Source organism: Gavialis gangeticus, unplaced genomic scaffold (assembly GCF_001723915.1).
Source record: "Gavialis gangeticus isolate Ggan-Ray unplaced genomic scaffold, GavGan_comp1, whole genome shotgun sequence".
NCBI classification, from domain to species: Eukaryota; Metazoa; Chordata; order Crocodylia; family Gavialidae; genus Gavialis; species Gavialis gangeticus.
Window position 1 is genome coordinate 63,977,257 of NW_017728992.1, and position 20,993 is coordinate 63,998,249.

Consider the following 20,993-nt stretch of genomic DNA (forward strand, 5'->3'; position numbering starts at 1 on the left):
CTGACCCCATTCTGCTGGCAGAGGATGTGTATTGCTCCTTGACATAGAGCGCCACACCCCCACCTTTCCTTCCTTCTCTATCCCACCTGTAAAGCCTATAGCCCCTAATGCTAACTGCCCAGTTGTGGGATGAATCCCACCACGTTTCTGTAAGCCCTATTATGTCTGGGTTTGAACTGGCTATTCTGAGTGTGAGTTCCTCCTGTTTGTTCCCCATACTACAAGCATTGGTATATAGGCATTTAAGGCCTTGCATAGCTGCGTATGCCCCCCCCCCCCCCACAATTTGAGAGACTGGACCCGTTTCTTACCTGGGCACTCCTTGCATTTGTCACCTGTCTTGCTCGGGTGGTGTCTCCTTGTCTTCCTGCAGCCCCCTCCCCTGGTGAGGCTAGTTTACGAGATCTGCCGAGATCTTCCTAAAGACCAGAAATTGTTGGGAGTTGTTGTTCCAGGTGGAACACATAATAAAAAGAGGTCAGGTCAGTGTCATGTGACTGTTCAGGAGACAATATAAATGATGCTTCTGACATCATCTAGGAAAAGATGGGAGCTGAGATGAAACCTGAAAGGGAAGAATTCCCTTATTAGTCAGGGAGAAGTAAGACCTTCCTTTGGGGGCAGTGGAATAGAAATATAGCCAGAGTGGTCTGCTGCTTTGCTTAGTAGTGTCTAGATTCTGGAGAAGAGAGGAATCCATAGTTTCAAAACATTGTAACCTGTTATGGTCTTTCTGAGTTAGTTGCAACAGAAGGATTGCTCCAGTGCTTTCTGTAGTCAAGAAAGGAGCGAATACTAGGATTTGACATTTTCTGAGGGGTGCCTTGAGTTTACCTAGGGGTACTTTGAGCCTAAAAAGTTGAAAACCACTGTTCTAGGAAGCAGGAAAGAACCTTAGAGGTTCCTTTCAAGGGATGAGAGACTAGATAAGCTGAAAGGTAGGACTGACAAACTTATCTCAGTTGTGTCAGGGCTGTCAACTTCTAAGTATATAGGGGTTCAATACCCAGCAGGATGAACCAGGAGTGGCACACATCCATGGGCTGTACCACAGTGATCCACTGGCCCCCGAGACTGCATGCTTTGCAGATTACCTTCCGCCCCTGCCTCCTCCCATCTGCTACACCACTCACGGCTCCAGGCTCACCTCTCTTTTCCCCCTCTCTCTTCCCTTGGCTGTGCTGCAGTGCACTGTCCCTGCCCCTGGGGCAGGAGCAGGCAGTGAAAGCTGGAAGAGAAAGGGGAAGCCCAGAGACTGGCTGCAACAGCAATGGGGAGAGCAATGTAGGGAATCAGTTGTTAGGCAGGTGGACAGTCCTGGTGTAGATGGGAGAATTGAGGTACAGTGATTAAGTGACTGCCCAACCTCACTTAAAAAAACTGTTGCACAACTGCAGGGGCAACCCAGATCTAAGAAACAGTCCAGTGGGTTTGGCCTTGTACAGACATTCAGTTTTTCCTGAGAGTCGCCGCTCTCCCAGGACAAACCATGAGTGTACAGATGTTTAGGCTTTTTCTCCCATAGTAAAAATTGCCACTCCAGGAGAAAAATAACCTTGAAACAGCTAGGGAGGGTTAAATCACTCCTTGGAGAGTTTCTTCTGGGAAAGTGAATTTCTATACATTCCATGGCTTGACTCAGAAGAGAACATAGCACTCCAGCATCCTCTCTTCTCTCTCCTAGCGAGATAGTGAGTGTGTCTACACGTGCATTTGTGCGGAGAAGACTAATTAGCTCTACAGTAAAGTATCGCTGTCAACACGTGGCGCTATTAGGTGCAGTAAACTAATTAACTCTGCCATAAGATAGTACTGTCCAGGACAAGTACTATCTTATGGTGGAGTAAATAACTGTGGTTAAATGCACATGTGGACACTGACTGTGGGCATAAATTGCACTCAGTCAGCCCAGCCAACAGGGGGCAACAATCCTGCCTGCTGCCTAGCCACATGGCTTGGCAGCTTTAGCAGTCTTGTGCCCCAGCTAGCTCCTCCACGACTCAGTGCAGGCACCCAGAGCCTACCCAAACCCCCGGTGCCCCCGGCCAGCCTGGCCTGGCCCCTTTACCCTGGGCTGGGCCAGCACTGCCAGATGCCACCACCCACTGCCCGGACTAGACTTCCCAAGCTTGCTGCTGACCACTGCCACCCAACAAAGCCTCCTTGAACCTGCTGCCACCCACAGAGCCTGCTCCCAGCTGCTGCCATGTTGGGCCCCGCGCCCACTGACATGCAGGGGTGGGGGCCCAACTGGACACATGATGAGACTACTGAACTCATAGTGATTTGAAGGGGACATCGAGGTCTAGCGCCAGTTTGCCAATGCTACGTGGACCAATGCCCACATGTTTGAGGAGATGGCCCGACAGATACAGGAGCAAGGTCACTGGCAGTCCAGCCACCAGTGCTGGGTGAAGGCCAAGGTTCTGAGGCTACCATATATCTGCATCTGGATCCATAATAGGCAGTCTGGGGCTTCCCCCAGAACCATGGCCTTCCTCCTTGAGCTTGAGAGGATCCTGGCCCCATGGACCCTGGCGAGGCCCCTCATGTGTTCTTCACCATGGGTGGGCTGGAGGAGCCTGTGCCAGGGGCCACAGGCCAGGAGGACTTTCTGGGGGAGGGCACCTTGTGGCTGCTGCACCATGCTCTGGCATGTTCCCCACCCTCAGCCTCACCTAGCAGCTTGGGCCACAACCTGCTCTGGCTACTTTGGCAGCAGTCAACCAGTGAGGAAGATAGGGGTGGGGATGTTCCCTGCAGATGCCAGCTCCGGCTCATCGCCGGACGGGGCCACTGCCCAGCCGGCCACAGACCATGCTTTGCTGCCCCAGATGCATCGGCCATCTGGACCTCATCTCTGTGGCCAGGAACAGCATCTGACCACTGGGAGCAGCTGCCACACCCACCCGGTAAGCCATATACAGGGAGCAGGGCCAGAGGGGGTGGTGGTGCTGCGGCCACCTGTGCCTGTGCCAGCTCACCTGGCTGCCCCTGGGCTGTGCGCCAGGAGCCAGGGATCCCTCACATGGGGGGTGAGGGACCTTCTCCTCCCTGCCCTGCCTGCCTGAGCTCCCCCACAACCACTGGAGCCCCCTCTCCCCACACAAACACACAGGAAGGCAGTTCAGAATTTTACTGAGCACCCAGTGGGCTCCCAGCCAGGGGCCTGTCACATGTGGACAAACTCATCAATGGCAGCGACGATGACTCTTTAACCGCAGGGGTCAGGCACTTGTAGCGCAGAGATACCCCTCCAGGTGGTGGTGCATGTTGTGGGCAAGTGTGAGTTAGCCTGGGGCACCCTTGAAGCTCAGAGCCCTACACCAGTTTCTCAGCTGCTCCTGAGGGGTCGTGATCATCATCAGCAGGGCATAGTGGGTCAGGCAGCCCTCAGAGCACTCAAACATCTCATTGTGGTGCACCTGGGTGATTCTGACATGCTTTGGATGCAGCCCATGTATGGTGGGGGGCCTGGCCTGGGGTGCCTCTGTGGAGCGGCCCACTAGGGGGAAGGAGGAAGTGTGGGACATCACCAGGTCTGTGTGCCAGCCAGATGGGAGCCCCTGACCTCCAGGACTTGGGTGCCACAGGCCCAGTGGCATGGGACTGAAGTGCCTGGCCTGTAGGGAGGAGAAGGTGGGGAGTTGCTTTGGAGCTGCTCCGGCAGCTGCTAGGAGGGACCAGGTATGGCCTGGCCTGGGTAGGGTACAGGGAAGACAGAATGCATGCAGCAAGTGGCCCACCTGCCCCTACTGTGAAAGCAGAGAGAGAAGGCTTGCCTGGCAGCTGCCCATGCCAGAGACCACCCTGACAACTTACAGTGGTCCCTGTGTGCCTGTGCCTGTACAACCCCTAAATTGAGGGCAGGCAGTGCATTGCTCCTCTGTACAATGCATGTTATCTCTGAAATTCTGCAAACTCTCACAAGTAGCTTCTCTGTCTTTGCTCTGCAGAACCAGTTGCTGGACTTGGGGGAGAACCACATGGCGTTAGGGGAGATGGGACTCCAAACCCATCTTCAGCCTCTGCTGGTGTGCTCTGCATGCACTGGCTCTATCAGTGCCGGAGACAAGACTGGATAGCTTTCCTTGACCAGCTGGTCTCTGCCTCCGAGGAGCAACTCGAGGAGAGTCAGAACTACCGCTGCCACTGGCTCCACGAGTTCCATGGGATGTGGCAGGCCATAGAGCTGTTGGACCATGAGGTGTACTATCTTCTTCTGAAGAGGCTGGTGAATTCCCTGGGGCACAAGCACGCCATGGTGAGATGGGTGACAGCCACCACCGAGGACAGCCAGTATCAGTGACTCAGGGCTGGCCTCGACCATCTTTGTAGCCATGCCTGGTGTCCAGGCTCTGGCTGTGGCCCCAGTTGGTTCCCTGGCAGCTGTGTGGGTCTGCTTTAGGTCCCGCAGTGAGCGTGTCAGCAGGTGTAACATCTCTTGTATCAGGCAGGGACCCCAGCCTCTGCACCAGATCCTGACCTGCTGGTGGCTGGGCCCTCACTTCATCCACCACTTGCCCTGGCTCCATATGGGCCCTGAGTGAGCAGTAGCCATGGTAGGGCCTGCTCCCCACATGAGCCCTGCTGGCCCCAGCCCCATGGAAGAGGAGGGGGAGTGGTCTGATCAGGCTGGAGAGCTCCCACCTTTGTCCCCAGGCCAACCCTTGAGCCCACTAGGTTTGCCATGTCATCCCAAACCAAGGTGGTGGTGTCCAAGACTGGGGTGCCAGATGCCTTCCTCCGGCCTCTGTACCGTAGGCACCTCCCGCCCACAGTTTCCTCCCTGACATTTTTAAATAGACACTATAAATATGGGGGTAAGAGTGTTTTATTGGTAGCACACATTGAGTGTGGGCTGGTGGGGTCTATTGTTGTGAGGGGTCTGTTGTTGGGGGGAGGGGGTTTGTTAATGTGTTGGGGATGGAAATGAAGTTTGGGGTTTGTTGACAGCTCTCAGTGTGCATGTTCTTGGTGTTGCACTGTGAGCCTGTGTTTTGTGGGTAGCCTCCCAGGCACCCTACTGCAAGGAAGCAGTGGTCTGCAAGTGCCTCACGGATGCAGTGACTTGGCTGCCACTGCTGGGTGTGGTGCTTGCCACAGGACGAATAGGCAGCTTCCTTTTCATAATGTAACAATTACACCAAGGCATGGGAGGCAAGAGTGGAGGGGAGAGTACCTAAAATCAAGTTGAGGCTGTGGCCATTTTGCTACCAGGGGACAGCATGATCACCTCTGCATCCTGGTTCTGCTACACTGGGGAACAAAGTTCAGGGAAGCCTTTTAAAGAGTAGGGCTGGCACCCAGATGGCTGTGGCCGGAGTCTGCAGCTCCCTCTGGATCCTGCAGCGGGGCAGGAGCAGCCCCCCCCAGGTGCACATGTAGATGCTGCACCTGGGGGGTAGTTTACTCTGGCACAAATTGCTCCAGTTTGTTCAGTTAAATTAATTGTACATGTAGATGCACAAGCAGCTTGAGCGAAAAGCAGAACATGCCTGCCTTCTTTGCAAACTCCACATTGTGCTGCAGGGAAGCATGGATTGACCATGGGCACTTTAAGCTCTTCACTTTTCAAATCCTTAGCATTTGAATGTCTGTACATGTAGCTCTGAGTGAGTTCCTCTACCAGGAAAACAAATCTGGGAGAATTCTCCCAGGTTATTTGAATGTGCATATGCAACCTAAGTTCTAACACCAGTTTTTATATCTTAATAGAAGTTTGGAGGTCCTTAACATTCCTACCTAACATAAAGCTGTTTACAGTTTCTTACAGAATACATTTCACTTAAGAATATTAGAATTGTACACAGCTTACCATTTGGTGTATAGGTTTTTTTTTGTTTTTTTGCTCTAGGTATCTGGGTCCTTACCCACTCATCAGGAGAGTTTACTGTAGTGTAATTTGGAACTGTCATCACTTCTAATCAAGGACAGTAAAAGCTATATCATAATGCCATTTACTGGATGATTGATTGAGATGACAGACAGTTTAGATCTAAAGTTCTGTCATGTTATAACTCTCTACTCTGATTTAGGCTGTGGGAGAAGTTGCATAAGAGAAAAGGAGGAATAAGACTGTTTAAGTACATATACTGAAAGTAAGTGTTAATTTCTTTATATGAAATTAAATGTTTGTGTGCATTTGTGCACAGTTGCTCCACTCCTAACAGCCAAAGGTTAAATTTAGCTCCTGCTTGCTCAAGCCTTTTTTGACGGTCTTTAACAGGTTTTGTTTATACAGTGGCATACAATTTCAGTTGCCCAGTCTGCTGTAGTAGCCTTCCTGGAACATGCTTTATCTCTATCATTTATCATTCCTCTGAACTTCCTGAACTGCATGCCCCCTGCTTGGATTGAGGCTTGCAATATACCTGCTTTGGTATTTTTTTCCTTTTCTTTCTGCTTCCCATTTCTCCTACCCCATGGGAAGCTCCTCCCCCACTTGCTTTCTATTATTGAAGCTTTCAAATTAGGACTTGCTCTGAAATTGCAGTGGACAGCGATTTTTACTGTAATTTTTTAATTTTGTTAATGCATTTCTTTTCTTTCTTCTCTTCGTCCTCTTTTTTCTCCTCCTCCTTGCAATCAACCCCTTCCCTCTTTTACTATTTTATGTCTCTATAATTACGTTACAGATGATACTTTCTATGCCAGGATTCTTATGCATTGCTATTCCAGCCACTAAAACCAACATTTTTGCAGGTTATCACCACTAATTGTATGTTCCTCGTATGTATATGTGGAACACTGACAATAATACTGAATACAGAATGTCTGCTTACTCAATGAGATCCATTCCATTGTGTGTCTGAGGCAAAGGCCCTGTGGAAAAATATGGGATCACATAATTCAAGACAGTATCACAATGCATATGCATAAGATGCTGAACTAAGATTTATGTGGGAAATCTTAATTCTGGGATTTCCTAACTTTTTCTTTAACTTTGGTACCTTAATAATCTTTTAATATAATTATTTGTATGCAGAAATAATATTAGGTGCAGAAAACAGATCATTTGGTTTAAATTCTGGTCACATGTTCAAATCTGTTAGAAAATTCACAGTGATTTCAAAGGGATTAGTATTTTGTTCCCTGTAAATGATATTGACTGGAATAATACAAAAACTTCTGTGCGTGTGAATCTTTGCCTCTCTTAATAGTCTGAAAACCTTGTAACTAGCCTCTTTTTTGGGCTGAGACCTAGGACCTGGCTTGGTTAACTTGCAAAGAATTTTAACGAGACAGAGAGAGTACTTAAGGCATTACAATTCACATGCAAGTCATAATATTAAAAATAATTTTTCATACCTTCCTAAGTCCCATTTTTAGAACAGTTTAGGCCTCCTAAGACAATGGTTCTCAACCTTTTTTGTACCAGGACCCATTTGTAAACATTGACCAGTCCTGACACACGAAATAGTTTAAGTAGAAAACACACAAGTATTTTGGCCCCAAAATACTTATTACATACTACAAAATAAATTCGTTCAACAGTCTTAATTTTAAAGATAGAAATCAACATCAACAAGGAAACATTAACAGCAATATCAACATGTGGCCCTCCATCACTCCCAAATGACATTCATAATTGTGCAATTTGTACAATGCAGATTGCTGGTGCCCCTCACTCCTGACTCGTAGCCCCCTGTTCCCATCCCCACCCCCGCAATGCTGGAGGGGCCCCCAGGTGCCCCCGTCCCACCTGGGCAGGAGCACAATGGCTGCAGCTCATGTGAGCAGCAGTGGAGCAAGTCCAGCCCTGGCATGGGCTGGAGACAGGAGGAGGAGAGGCCTGTGGCACCCTCCGCCCTGCGCTGGGGTTCTCCGGCTATAGCAGGGGGACTGGTCATGCCCCCTTCCCTCCACAAGTGTTCACGACCCTCATATAGTCTTGTGACCCGCTTTTGGGTTGTGAAGCACTGTTCTAAGGCACTTGGGCACTTCTGAAACTTTGCCCCTAAACTTAAAAAGTGTCCTCTCATTTTCTTTACATCTTTTTTATTTTCCTTCATTTTAGTATTGTCAAAGCTTTTGAACAGAATGTAGGACACCTTTTCTCTGGTGATCTGACACTTCCTACAATGGGAGCATGAAGAGTTGTTGTACGCAGATGGACATGTGGCATGGTATCAGTGAATTCCTTATTGGCTGTTTTCATGACAGCAGGCTGTCCTTCTGGTCAGTCTGACTGCACAGCACTGTAATAGCATGTACACACCATTTGTGTAAAAGTGAAGTATAATAAATAAGTACATAAATAATAAAGAAAAAATGGGCAATTTAAACTTTTATGGTTCTGTGATTTTGTTAATGCATTATGTTTTGCTGTTATTTGTGCATTTCAGTTAACATTTGGGTAACTAATATCTAGCCTCAAAACAAATGTGGAAGACACTTTTTTGTCTATGGTTATAGGCTAATATTACAATCTATGGACATAGGTAGGGATCTACCTAAATTGCACTGAAAATGAATTGCACAGCAGCTCATTTAATCTTGCTATTTTCACTACATGCCCCATACCTCTTCTTGCCTGTGATTGGTGGAGGGACCCCAGCGGCTCCACTGCTCATTGCTTGCTCCTGATTGGACAGGAGGCAAAAATCATGTTTTAAAATATGCTGCAGTTTTTGCCTTCTGCCTTGATTTAGGTAGATCTCTAGACATAGGGTTTAGAATAGCATATTGTCTTGTGATAGTAATTGAGGAGAAGCCAGTGAAAGTAGAGGGTTCACTTTCTTTCCTACAGCGCCAACTTTAAGGAAACAAGTTTTTGATTAGTTTTGAGACCTGGAGCAGCTTATTCCTAAATTGAACCCTGTGACCTTCTCTTAGATGGTGGTTCACAATGTCTAGATTTTGAGGATGAAGAAGAAACCTGGGAATGAGATTTGAAGCTACATTATGCAAAAATGTGTCAATAATTCAGGCTGATTGATAGCTCCTCTTGTAACCAAAATCACATGCAATTTTTTTATTCTTATAGCATAATGCATCCTGTACATATAAGCAGTTCTGCTGAACACATGGTGTTGCTGCTTTTCACGAAACACTCCCTCCCTACTTCCCTAAGCAGAATCTTTAAAAATCAATTCACATAATCCATTCGGTCTGAAATACTGGAGATGCTGAAGCCATTATTCCACAATTCTTGCATTTCAGGTCCCTTCTATGGAAACAAAGCTATTTACAAGGCTATATTAAAGGTCTGTCAGCATTTCCACTGAAACATTTTTTCCCATAGGTTTATCATTTGCTTTCCTGGATGAGACTAATTGTACCAATTTTATTATTTTTTCTTTTGAAAAAGTTTTTAGATTTTTAAAAAACGTATACTTCAAATACAAACAAAAAGTGTGTTTATTCTGGGGAGGCATTTCTGGGTAATGCATTGTTTTAAGACAGAGAGCTTGGTCCAGTCCTTATTGAAGTCTAGGGATTTCATTGATTTCAACAAGAGTCAAATAGCTTACATATTGTGCATTATCAGTGTGAATTAACAGGTTCTGATATTTTTGTATATAGCTATATCTGCCTCAGTGTGCGTGTGCGTGCATGTACGCATATGTAATGTAGAGACTATAGTATGTATCGTCTCTTTTGGAGGGTGGGGAGGGACAGAATTGTGGGGGGGGGTTTAAATCCCAATGAAAATTTTGTTAGAGACTTTGACTATACATTTTTAAAGTACTAAAAACATGTAAAATGCATTTAGTCATTATGACTGTAATAGCTCCCAAAGGAGACTGAATGGTCCAAGGCAGTTGTGTAGTTCCAAAGAGCTGAGAATTTGAAGATGATAAACTTCCCATTTAGGGAATACTCCATAACTTGGAAGTAGTATTTAATATGAAGTTTTTCAGAAGTATTAAAGTTTCTGTGTATAAAAGCAAACAATGCCTTAATGTCCTAGTGGGTCCCACAAAAATCCCAATATAAAAGAAACTTGCACTTCTTGCTAGTAGGTGGTGTTTCATATGCTATATTGAGACTAATGCAGCCCTTGTAGAAAAATGCAGTGGTGGCCAACCTTTTTGGCAGGCATGCCACAAGTTAAGCCCTGCTTCTTCCCCAGATGCCACTCTGGTTCCTGCCTTTCAGAGACCTACCTGATAGTTTGCCCCTGGGGCACCAGAAGTGGAGGCAGGGGAGATCTGAGCCTTTGGCTGTAGTCCAGGGAAGCCGACCGATCAGGGGCAGGATGCTGCTGCAAGAGGAGGCATCGCTGCCAAGAGCCAAGTTAATACTTCCCTGGCTTTGCAATCATCTAGGTTTTATATGGTGAGCAAGGATCCAGAGCCCTGAATTCAGTGGTGACTGCAGAGTTAGGCAAGGGTTAACCTGGCTCCTCACAGTGACACCTGATATATCCTCTCCCAGCAGCATTCTTCTCCCCCCACTCTCCCTCCTCTACTCCATAGAGTGCTCTACTCCTTTTCTGGTGCCTCCTTTTATTGTCTGCTCTGGTCTTGCATGTCAAACGCGGCAGTTGTCTGTGCCACAGGTTGGCCACCCTTGAAATGATGCCCCTTCTCATGATTTGAGGTTTATTTTCATTTGCTGCTTTTTTAAAATCTATGTTCTGTTTAGTTAAGTTTAGTCTAGTCTCCATGCATACTTAAAAATGAATAGGATTTTGAAAGCACTGTCATGTAGGTAAACTTTTGTTAAAAGATTATTAGTCCTTTATTTTAGATTTGTTGATCAGGAGTTCATATTATGCTCCAAACATGCACAAACAGGTTATTTTTCATGGGAGACTATATAGGAACATGTAACAGACTGAAGGGCAGAGCACAAGGTAGCAATAAGACAGTCCTAGTCAGCATGATGAACAGCAGTCATAGTACACTGGTGCCTAAACCAAAAGCAAACAATTGTTGAAAAGCAAATGGTTCTTCATTGCCTTTGGAACAAATCCATAAAATGTCGGTGCTACCTTACTGCAGGATGTGTTTGGGTGAGGAACTGTGCAGAATAGCTGAGTGATTAGATCCATAGATTTCAATGCAGTAGAATAACTAATGTATTTCAGGATGGCATAGAAGTATGAAACTTGCATAACATAAGCTGAGCATTTTAATGAAAGATAAAGACAATCCTCTGAGCTGCTAAAGGTATAAACAAATTATAAAACATGACGTGTTTTTGCAGGAGATTAGGTAATCTGTCCAATTTTACATGAAACATGAATACTTGTCAGAATTCAACAAAGGACATAAACCCTGTATCCTTAAAAATGGACTGAGTTGTTGTAGTTTCAGGTCGACACCCTCAAGACTGCCCCATCATACCCTTTCTGGCCTTTCATAAATATGGGAGATCAGAGACAAACGAATAATCAGAATTTCAGCTTCAAGAATTGGTGTTTTGAGTACTGGCCTAAAATGGCCTCATTAAGAATTATGTATATTTGGAGCTCTCTGTCACCTAAGGAAATATTGGCAGCGTGAATAACATAAGTACTGTACCAACTGCAAAGGCAGGAGTCTAATTCACATGAAATTGTCCAGCATTTCTATAAGCTGTTTGTGCACTGCTACCAAGCAAAGACAACTTAGTAGTTGTCACTTTGAAAATGTAGTTATGCTTCCACACTGCGTTTGAAGGAAAGGCAGCTGAAGCCCACTTTGTTCAGTCAAAGGACACTAGCTAATGAGTTTTCTTCCCTAATGGAAGTCACTTTCAGCTATTACAAGGCTGTGGTCTGAGTAATGGTTGGGGGTAAGAGGACACCAAAAAACATGATTATAAATGAGAATCAAGTTTAAAGGTTTTAAGGTGATAAGTTAAAAACCCCAAGCTCGTGGATGGTCCTTTCTTTTGTGCTGTGAATCAGGGCCCAAAGCAGCAAAGAATAAAATTATAGTCCTTTGCACTTTTATCCAAGGATCTCAAAGAATAGGACAATCAGTTCATCAATCTTGGCAGAAACCTTTGAGAGAGTTAAGCATTTATTCCTGTTGTTATGTAGGGATAGACAGAAGCACAAAGCGGGTTTGCTCATATGACATGTTTGTGACACAGAACTAGAAACTGGAAATCTCTACCTCCTGGTCATGTCCTTTGGTTGCTAAACTAGGACACATTCACCAAAGCTAAGAATTGTGGGGAGAAAAGGGAGCATTTGTTCCCTATCACTAGAACTCTGCCTGCTATTGAAAGTGTTACTAAGCTGTGCTTTTTATATATGTTCCTCTCAAAATTAATGACTTTGGTGAAGTTAAATTATAGCAAGATAGATTTTTCACTAGCTAAATGATTAATACAACACATTTTATTTCTAGTCAGAGCTAGTAATAGTAGAAACATTACTTTTATAAGTACAAATCCTTCTCAGGGAGTGTTACCTCAAATCAGTAAATAACAGCATCTCAAACTCCAAAAGGATGATTAAAAAAAAAATCTTCTAACTATGTCTCCTTTGCTGTCATATCTTTCATCTCATGGGAACTGCCTGCCTCTTGTTTTAATCCCAAAACATCATTGAAGTCTGCGGGGGAGAGAGAAAAACATCTGTGAGACCTCCATAATAAAACTCAGTTTTGCAGGATAGAGCAATACAAAAATCCATCCATCCCAGTAGATTTTACTTTTACTGTAAAAACATAGCAGCTAGTTTTAAATATAAATATATTTCTCTGGTCTAGAAATTTTGATTGGGTTTCCATCCAGCTTTAGACTCCATGCAGGGTATATTCTCATGTAGCTCTCTCGGGGGAATACAGCATTGTAGTAGGAAATCAGAATTGCTTATCTGAAGTATCTTCTCAATCTGTTTGGAAAAGAAAAATCCAGACTGCCCTACTTCCACCCCATCAGGAAACTCAGCTAACTGACATGTCTTTAGTCTGAGCTACCTCTCAAGGTCATCAGTGTAATTTTTAAAGTCTTCCAGGCTTTAGTATTCTGGCAGATAATAGCATCAGACCCATCAGTCATTATCTCCTAGTCCTCAATTTTCTTTTGGCTTCCTGCAATTTCATCCAACCGTCCACTAATATTTGCTGCATTCTTTTAAAATAAATCAAATAGCACTTCCTATGCTGACTCTGGACTTAATAAAAATCAAACACACAGCATCAGGGCTTTAAAATAACACATTTTAATACAAACATGTGAGATATCTTTTGAAATCTGTGCTGGATGTTTGTTTCCTGCTGGGCTTAATTTAAGACTCTAGTGCTAGCATTAAACCAAAGCGAAAAATGTTTGCTCTTTCATCTGTGTGCCACATCCCATCCACAATCACAAACAGCTCCTTTAAATTTCTGTTCTTTGGCCCCTTCTGCAAATGTATAATGCACGCCTGTCTGACACATGAACTAACCAATACTTCTTAAAAGATGCTTCTAAACCTTGCCTAAGTCTGGGCAATTGCTCATGTTCAAGTAGAGTTTGAGAGAAGGAACAAATGTGTGGTGTGTGTGGTTTTGTTTTTTTAGTAATGGTGAAACTTTTCCTAAGGAAATTTGTATCCTGCTCAGTAAAGATACAGACAAAAATATAGTGTTGTAAAGGGGGTGACCATCTTAATAGTCTTGGGTCTGTCTCCTTTTAACTTTTACTCAGAATGCATAAAACAAAACACCTTCAAATAATTTGCTTTAAGCTTACAAAATTAATGAAGTACAGATATTTGACCAAGTATCTTTTAATTAAATTGTTTGCATCCAAAAATCTTGTCTCTCACCAGATGTAAGATGACTGGCTGCAGGATTCGTGCAAAGTACGCAAGTTTTGGTTTCAGAAAATTCTGTAGGGAAAAAGTCTGTTTAGTGTCAAGCTGTTTCATTTACTTTTCACTTGAGCCTCATATCCCATTTCTTCTAATGTGCCAGGTTTGAATGACCATTTTCATATTGGAAACTTCTGAAAATGGGATTTTTGCTTTCCACTGCAGAATTCATCTGAGGACCGCAGCTGGGTGTAGAAAAGTGGACTTTCGTGCTCTCATGGCTCTCCCACGACCTCAGCGACACTGCATCGTGCAGTGGTTTGCCTACATGAATCCACTTGTAGAATTGGGATCAGAATTTAAAAGAAAAAAAAGTTCCCATTTTTCCTTGGAAGAAAGGCTCGTGTGAGCCCATTGTTTTTGTAATTTTAGAAATTAATACATATGCCCCAGCTACATTTTATAGAAAGTTGTTGAGTTTAAAAATTCATACACTTTAAAGTGAGGAAATGCTGGAATTTAGGTTGTCTGGGCAACCTTATTTTGGCCCTATTTTATGTATGCCTTGTGACCAGGGTTTTTAACCGTGTGATCACATCCTAGATTTTTCTGCCCCCACCTCTTTTAGCTCAAGGAATGAAAAGGGTTCTCTCAATTAGCAACTATTTGATTTTTTTTGTTTTCCCTTTGTTATTCGTTATGTGACCCATATGTACTGCACATCATTCAAACCCTTCTATAAAGATAAAATTATTCATTTCCTCATGGGCTCCTCTGTAGTGCTCATCACTGTAGGATAAGTGCTTTGCAATTAAGAGAAATTAAGGTTTAAAAAGTATTCACTAATTTTGGGTGCCTAATTTAGGACACCTGGGGCCTGTTTTTTTTTTTTTTCCAGAGCACTTAGCTTTAGGTTGCACTTCATATGTTCAAGGCAGAGCTCCCATTGACTTCATTTGCACCTGCAAGTGCTCAGTGCTTTGAAAGTCATACCTCAGGTTCTCATGCTGGGAGCCCAGAAAATGAGAAACATATTTTGTGATCCCATGTGGAAATTTTAGCAGCTCTGTCAGATACAGGGATAGAATCCATGTCCACAAGGCTACCTTCCTCTCCCTTAGCTATGACCTCATCCTTACTCCTTTCTTAATACCCTGCCTCTTTCACTGTACATTTTAAATATTCCTTAATAAATGAGAAAAAGGGTCTGCAGACAAGCAGGCAGAGGCATGCTGGGAATCAGGGTCTTGAGAGCAACTGCAGGAGGGGTCCCTAGAGCAGCTTTACCTCTGTATTTCTAGGTTTGGCATGGCTGACCAGGGTGCACTTGAGAGCATCAGTCCCTGGGTGAACTGGAAACAGTGTCAACATATCATGAGAAAACAGGATATTGTCAGCTCAAGTGTCTGGATGTGTTATGACCCATAGGAACCCTGATCAGCAATTGTAGGAAAAGCTTTTTTGAGCCCTTGGGGGCAAGAGCAGGCCCAGTGTGGATGTAATTTTAGGGAATGTAGGGGTATAGTTGCACTGACAGGCCCTCAACCAGCCTTAGTCTCTTGAAGGCTAGGGACAGACATTCAAAAAGTCTGAGCCTGAATTGATTCGATCTTTGCAGGTTAGTCTAACCTGGCTAGGCTAAATCAGTTTTGTAACTGGAGAGACATCCCAGAAATGTAGGCACATGCCTGCAGTGGCGCAGGCTAGAAGCTGGGGGGCACTAGAGCAGCCCTCCCTTCACTTCTACAGGGCTGAGCTGAGGGGTGTGTGGCCAGGCCCTGGCAGGACACTCTGATTATTCCCTCCCCCCCCACAAGCAGCTCAGCAGGGAATGTTTATCACCCCTAACTCAGTGTTTATCAACCCATTAAGAAAACAAAGCCTCTCTCCATTAACTAATGGAGCTCTTCTTGAACAGCTCTTCTAAGGAAGCACATTATCTGTTAATTAGCTCCAAAAAGCCTGTCTGCCTGTCGTCTCCCACAGCACGGACTGTAGCCAGCCCGTGGTCTGCTAGCTAATGCTGAGGTGTCTGCCTAAGGCAGAGGGGAGGGGGGAATAAGCCCTGCTTAGCAGGGAGAAGCCAGGCAGGTGCTGTGTGCCTGCAAGTCTCTGCCGGAGCTCTGGCCAGGGAGCAGAGGGGAGGGGCCAGCCCTGCTGTGAAGCAGAGAGCCCCACCCAGCCCAGAGAGCATGCCAGGATGCTGGGAGTGTCTGGTTTATCTTAAACCAGCAAGGAGTTTGGGACAGACATGGCATAAACTGGTTTGAGCCAAATCAGTTTAAGTCTGATACTACATTCAACCAATTTTGTCTCAAACCAGTTTTATTTCAAGCCAGTTTCAGCCATTTTCAAACTGGTTTATATGCCCTGAAGATCTGTTCTGTTACAGATTTAAACCAGTTTGTGATCACTTAAACTGGTTTATGTGTAATGTCAACAGAGCTACCATGAATACTGGGTAGAATATCAGCCAATAGCCAAGAGAACATTGCCGTACCAGGGCGGACAACATTTAACCAGTTTCTTTCTGATGATACTTCACCACCATTGATTATTAGATTTTGTCCCATAATGCAGGCACCAGTATGGGTGCTCATTGTTGGTGGTTTCAGTGATGGAAAGGCAGGGCACTCCAACTCGTGATCTTTTGAAACTACGTTCACAGCAAGAAGGGAATGCTCTCCAGGAGTCCTGTAGTGCATCCAGCTTTAGAGTTACTCAAGGTTCTGATGATATCAAAAGGGTTAGGGGCAAAATATCTTCTCAGAATATTATGTACAGATGACATTACCCTGTGCATAAAGACAGTACAAACATGGCTGAGCATGCACAGCTTTTTACTAATGTTTTAGAGAAGGAAGATCTACATCTGACAGTCAAACAATAAGTGACTGAATGACTATGCCTGTATTACATAGTACACTGCAATGCTAGATTAGTGTCACAGTAAATGGTACGTTAGCCCACATGACATTCCGCTACTGTGATTAAGCTGCTTCCACTACTTGAACCAGCTCATTCAGTACTGGCTTTTGGATCCCTGCACAGTAGAATATGCAGTATTTGACATACCTATTGATGCTAGACTGAGCATCAGCATAGATTAAACTAATTGGGTTGATGGCAGTTACAGAAAAAGGATTAGTTGGGTAGAGGGACCTCTTCCCAGAAGTTACATTTTTTTTGTAAAGAACAGGAACTCATTCCCTGTTCTCTCTCCCCTTACTTGCCTTTCTAATACTAGGTGGGTCTTACTGCATTTTGGGGACAGTAAAAGAGTGAAAACTATTGGGTATAAGAGAAGTTAGGTGCTCTTTTACATGAGTTATTCCCCAAAGAGCTCAGTGCATTTCTCTTCCTCCCTCCTTACACACTAAACCTGTCTTCCTTCTGGTAGATGGACCCTGAAGTGTGGGCACAACCAATCTGGACGGTCTGCTGGGTATTGTGTCCTCTGCCTTGAGGCCATCTATTGTCTTCAGTTTCAAATCTGAATTATTAACCTAATAATCTGAAAGTTAAATTATTAACTTTCCCCTTCTCTGCCTCAAAATATGCAAAATTAGTTTGTGTAATTTCTAGAGCTTGTTGCTTTTTTCTGAAATTGTGGTTTCACTCCCAGCATTTAAAGTATAAGATTGCTGAAGAGTATATGCCAGGGAAACCAGGACAACAGTGATAAACAATGTGGGCTCAAACAGCTTGATAATAGGGTTAGCCTGGGGATTGAACAGCCCTGGTGCCTTGTTCATTGTTGGGCATTGTGGATACATTCCATTCAGGCTAAACGAGGGACCAGTTAAGGACTCCTTATTTATTGGTAGCTTTATTTATTGGTAGAAATGGAAAACCACTGCCCCAGTACTAGACTTCAGGCCCTCCTGGGCAGCTGCTGCACCATGCTGTGCAAGGTTTTGGGATTTTTTGTGGGGGGAAGTCTCATAATCAATGCTGGGGTAAAGGACTGGTTTGATTTGTCAGAGACACTGACAGAGAGGCAGCAGAAAGCCAAGGAGATAGCCAGCACAAACATTGGGAGTGTGTCCCTGAGATAAAACCTAGAAACAGAGAATGCCTGAACTTTTTGGTATGAAGCTGTTTAGAAAGGGGCTTGAAACTGGGAGCAAAGACATTGTCTCCCATTGCTTGATTCTTACCATGTTCAAAGTAACCAGACTTTGTGTGCATTTTGTGTATACAATCAGAGAGAGACCTCACTCCATCAAGTTCTTTTCTTAACCACTACTATCTGCAGGACCTTGAGCTTTGCCTAACAGTAGATCCAAAGAAGTAGCACTAGAGTGAATCTTTGAAGGGAATGTTCAGCTTTAATTTTTTTCTTAAATAAAGTTTTTCTACCTTTTTTCTCCTTGTGAAAGAGAGCCTTGAAGTGATAAAGCAATCACTTGGATTTGAAAGGAATGAGCAGGTGAGCTCCTATTCCAGCAGAAGCCTGGGGGAGCAATATATAAACATCTTCCCACCTGACACTTCTTTATGTCTATTAGCTAAAATTTGGCGTACTTCAAACCCTTCTCTTCTTCCTTTGAAAGCTGTTTGCATCCAGCCCTGCATACATTTGTGTGATTGTGTTGGATTGGATGAAGCTATATTTGGGAGAGGGGAAGCAGGAAAAAAAGTAATTTTTCTGGGGCTGTATTGATGCATTACAGGAATATAGCACAGTGGGGAAAAAATCAGTTGAATAATAAATGAAGACATGGGAAATGACATAGTAGATCTCAATGATGTGGTATTGCACCTGCCAAACTTGGCTTATTGATATTCATATTGATACATTACATTCACTCTTCATGTGCACATGTGACTTCTCATGATGACACTATGTCTGCATTCAGACAACATTTGCTCATCCAACAAATGAGGTGGAAAAATAAGGATTTGAAGCAGCTATGCAAGAACCTGTTATCTCTCTCATCAGAGCAGTAAATTATTGCCAGGGTGAGTCATCATGGTGATAGGTTATCATTGTTCAGTTATCCTCAGCAAAAGAGTTTTACCATCACCAGTAAGATGATTTATGAGGAAGATATCAGAGTTGTACAGGAGTAGTTGAAACTACTCAATGCATGCTTATTTAGAAATAAAATAATAAAATCCATGTAGATACTTCTGTGGCAAATTGGATTTGTGTTAAACCAAACTAGGCTTGTTCATTATCCTCAGAGGAGAATAATGGAAAAGAAAGATTTTGAAATTATGGTAAGATTTCCAAAAATCTCCAAGATGCTGAAGCCCCACTTTCTAAAATAAATTCAAGGTATATTTGCAAATCTTATGCTAAATCTTTCTTCACTGAGATGGTGCCAAAACTGAATATAAAATGGTAGTATAATTCCAAATATGGGAACAATGGGTGCTTGCAGATGTTAACCTCCCCTCCCCGCAGTGGCACTTTAATTTAAACTCAGCACATTCCACACTGAGCCCCGCACAGACCCAGAAGAGGCAGCGGGTTACTTCAACCTGTCTTGCCCAACATCTGTAAAGATCGGGTGCTTTAGTGGGGGTTTTTTGGTGCTTTTATCTAATAGCTGATTAAATTGGCTTTAGCTAAAAGTGCCAAAAAGTTCTACTGAAGTGCCCAATCTTTACAGACACTGCAGAGCTGGGTTGAATTATCATGCTGCTGCTTCTGGTAAAGCTCCTTTTTTTTTTTCATGTCTGCAAGCAGCCAATAGTATTAGCTGGTATCTGTTTTGGAGGGTAAGCCATGAGGGTAGAAAGGAAAGGACTGGAATTAAATTTGTAAAATCAAAGAATGTAAGTCTTTTAATAAAAAATGTAATCTAGTATCTGCATCCTACCTTTTTCTTCATAAGAATTGCCACAATCTCTAGAATGTTGCTTATGAGTGAATCTATTAGCATATTACTTCTGTTACCATACAATGGGCACAGTTAAAAATACCAATGCCTACGCAACTCTGGTACTTACCGTTTACCACAATAGTCCCTATAATTAGATTTAGACACTTCTTGTAAATGTCCAGTTTTTCATTGGGTTTACTCTACTGGTAGCCATACCTGACTTATTTTTTATTCATTCTTACCTGTTCATACTTTCCTGACTGACAGTACATCAGAATTGACCTTTTTCTAAAATTCATGTGTTTTCAAGCAGTGCTTTCTAAAACAGTTTTAGTTTAATCCTAAAAGGTAGGGTTTTTTCATTTATGTTTGCCTTTTAATAGATATTGTCATAACATTTCTTCTTTATCCCAGGGGCTTCTGTTCCATGTTTCGTCTGACACTTATAGGAATCTGGCATGGGTCAACTGCCCTGCAACTCTGATAGAGGTATAGAAATCAGGTATGACCAAAAGAAGGCTGGCAGCGTAGGTATTTTTTTGGTCCCTCACTGTGGTGTTTACTTGTTACTTGAAACATTTTGTTCATTATTTTCAGACAGTCCCATTTTCCCCATCATTATCTATTGATAACGATCAATATAATGATCAATAATTTGGATCCAGGTAGAGCTGAAGCATGCAGTGCATACAGAAAGAGTGCATTTGGATTAGGACACTGCACAAAAGCTTTTCAGATTTTAGCCATGTGTCTCTTTAAACATGCAAGTGAAGCTCATGTTTGGCCAGTAATAAAATACTCAGCTCATTCTGATGAATATATTTGCAATCAGATTCTACAATTTATGTCTTTAAACTGTCCCTGTAGTCTTTTGTACTGCATGGTTGGTTAGATGTAGATTTTGTGTTAGATTGATACCCAAATTGATAGAATGAAGTAAAGTGGCTTGTAGTATGAGAGCTAGCACTGCTGTGTATGTGAGGGTAAAATAAATACTTACTGAACATTCATCTTTAGATGCTTGTAAGGAGACCTTGCAGCAATATAGAGTCAAAGTGAAGAGTTCAGTTTTTAGCACTGTTGTTCAGGTCAGAAATGTCATTATGGTGAGTAGGGACTTGGCATGCCAAGTGGCAAGGGTGGCGTATTGGGGCTTTTGCTCCAGGGGAGACAGGGAGGGTGTAGGGGCAATTTTGTTCTGTGATCTTAAGCCCTGCTCTTAGAAGAGCTCTTATTACAGGGATGTTCTGTGACATTTGTCGGGTGTGTTGCCCAGCTGTGACACTTTTCTTCACTCCCACATTATAGTTTCATAGTTTCTAGGGTCGGAAGGGACCTGAGCAGATCATGTAGTTCGACCCCCTGCCATGGCAGGAAGAGCACTGGGGTCAAATGACCCCAGTAAGGTGGTCATCCAACCTCCTCTTAAAAACCCCCAGGGTGGGAGCCTGCACCACCTCACTTGGAAGCTGGTTCCA

At 43.8% G+C, this 20,993-nt stretch overlaps 1 protein-coding gene across 4 annotated transcripts in view; it reads left to right on the plus strand.

Moving 5' to 3' along the window:
- Positions 1-20,993, plus strand: part of LOC109302013 — a 506,981-nt gene that overhangs the window by 286,091 nt on the left and 199,897 nt on the right. The window contains exons 8-10 of one of the 4 annotated variants that reach the window (XR_002098702.1): positions 3,957-4,264; positions 6,039-6,101; positions 8,021-8,288. The exons of 2 other annotated variants lie outside the window; for them this stretch is intronic. The gene's annotated coding sequence lies outside the window, so the exon portion shown is untranslated. Of the gene's footprint in view, positions 1-3,956; positions 4,265-6,038; positions 6,102-8,020; positions 8,289-20,993 lie in introns of those variants that run through there. One more of the 4 variants, XR_002098703.1, reaches the window with a different exon arrangement.